Source organism: Octopus bimaculoides, chromosome 23, assembly GCF_001194135.2.
Source record: "Octopus bimaculoides isolate UCB-OBI-ISO-001 chromosome 23, ASM119413v2, whole genome shotgun sequence".
In the NCBI taxonomy this organism is placed as follows: Eukaryota; Metazoa; Mollusca; class Cephalopoda; order Octopoda; family Octopodidae; genus Octopus; species Octopus bimaculoides.
Window position 1 is genome coordinate 25,667,715 of NC_069003.1, and position 2,086 is coordinate 25,669,800.

Here is a 2,086-nt window from a genome sequence, read left to right on the forward strand (position 1 = left end):
ATAGTTACCGCCAAGCTAGCATGGCAGTCCAGGGAAATAGGACGAATGCTGTCGTTGATTAGCTCCAAGAGGCCATCGCCTCTAGCTAGCTATGTGACACAGAAACCTGTGTCCATTACAACCTTCCAACAGGGAAGGTCAGCAGCTTCCCCTTGCTGGTTCAACATCCACAGACTAGTTTCGGGGTATTTGCCCCTTATCAATATGGAGTAGCCGAACCCAGCAGGTGTCGAAGGTTTCTTTACCTATATTCAGTAAAATACATCCACTGGTTTTCAAAAATGAGTTGGACCTGTATTTCAAAAGTCCAGCCTTGTTGCATTCTGTGTCATGCTGAATTTTCCCGAGAACTGCATTAAGGGTACGCGTGTCTGTGGAGTACTTAGCTACTTAAACGCTAATTTTACGATCGGATCAACTCATAGTCGTAATCAACGGAGTGCCAATTCAGTTTAATTTTACAACACTTGCATTGAATTAGGTTTTAGTAAAAACACTTGCACAAGTTGTCAAGCAATGGGATCGAAGTCTGAGCTTTGTGATTGAAAAGTGAACGGCCTGATTACATCTACTTAGACACATTCACTTTCTTTCTTTCTTTTTTTCTTTCTTTCACACACACACACTTATAGACACACACCAAACACAAATACAAACACACAATACAGGCATACGCACACACGCATATATGAGTACACATACATATGTATACAAACTCTTCGCCCAGTAGAAATAACGAACATTTACTCACAGCACCAAACAGTGTTTAAATATTTCCTTTTATCACAGAATCGACGGCATGACAGTCATTATCCATTACTGGGATGTTTTATCAAATATCTCGAGTTGCTGATTTATTCAAAATCCGAAACTTTTACGACTGGAAACACAACACTTTAAGTAAATGGCTGCCAACAACACTAAACTTCTGAAATAATAAAGAAATATTATTTATATACATCTCCGTCTCTCACTCTTATTCTCTCACGCTCATTCTCTTTCTCTCTCTCTCTCTCTCTCTCTCTCTCTCTCTCTTACACACACACACATTTGTATCTATGTGCGCGTGTGTGGTGTGTATGTATATATATATATATATATATATATATATATATAATAATACAAATAATATGTGAGTATGATCATATATACGTACATACCTACATCTACATGTATATATAGATGCATATCTGGGTACAGGACGTCACAAAAAACGTGGACAAAATGAAAAACAGAACATAAACAGAGCACAGAAAACAAACAGGCCACATAGAGAATATTTCCTTCATCAGCTGCTCCTATTCTAAACTAAGCGTTTCGAAGAGTTACATATATTCTTTTATTCTTTTGCTTGTTTCAGTCATTTGACTGCGGCCATGCTAGAGCACCGCTTTGAAGGGCTTTAGTCGAACGAATCGACCCCATGACTTATTTTTTAATCGTAGTACTTATTCTATCGGTCTCTTTTGCCCAACCGCTAAGTTACGGGGACGTAAACACACCAACACTAGTTGTCAAGCGGTGATGGGGTGACAAACACAGACACAAAGACACACACACACGCACGCTCCCCCCTTCAATCAAGGGGGACAGCGTTAACAAAACTGTCGTAAGGGAGCGAAAACAAGTGTCTCAAAACACAATAATTAATAACAAATATAATTCCAATTCAACAGTCCTTCACTAACCTCTCGAACGATGCACAAACAACATTCACGAACAAGTCGGTTCAGATGATTGTAACAACGGAGAAAAAAAAAATATCAATGTTAATTTATTGCTGCATTTTGGCAAGTCTTGATCTGTATTATCAGACAATTGCGAAAAAATGTTAAAAAAAAAAAAATTCAAAACTTTGCAACGATCCGGTACAAACTCTTCATGGTGGTTCAAAACGTTGATTACTTTGTACTCAACCCGATATATCGTCAACGTATATATCCGAAAAAGAAGCATACTCTAAGGAATAGAAGAGTAATTTATTAATGTGCAGTTAAACATACAACTGCTTATAAATACATATATATATAAACACACACAAACACACACACACACACACACACACACACACACACACACACACACA

General features: G+C 37.9%; 1 protein-coding gene and 1 long non-coding RNA gene across 2 annotated transcripts in view; one reads left to right on the forward strand and one right to left on the reverse strand.

The window, feature by feature from the left end:
- LOC106877273 (mediator of RNA polymerase II transcription subunit 22) overlaps nt 1-917 on the reverse strand; it is a 38,108-nt gene extending 37,191 nt beyond the window's left edge. The window contains exon 1 of the mRNA XM_052976108.1: nt 752-917. The gene's annotated coding sequence lies outside the window, so the exon portion shown is untranslated. The remainder of the gene's footprint in view (nt 1-751) is intronic.
- Nucleotides 1-2,086, forward strand: part of LOC106877268 (uncharacterized) — a 12,622-nt gene that overhangs the window by 6,753 nt on the left and 3,783 nt on the right. The window lies entirely within an intron of this gene.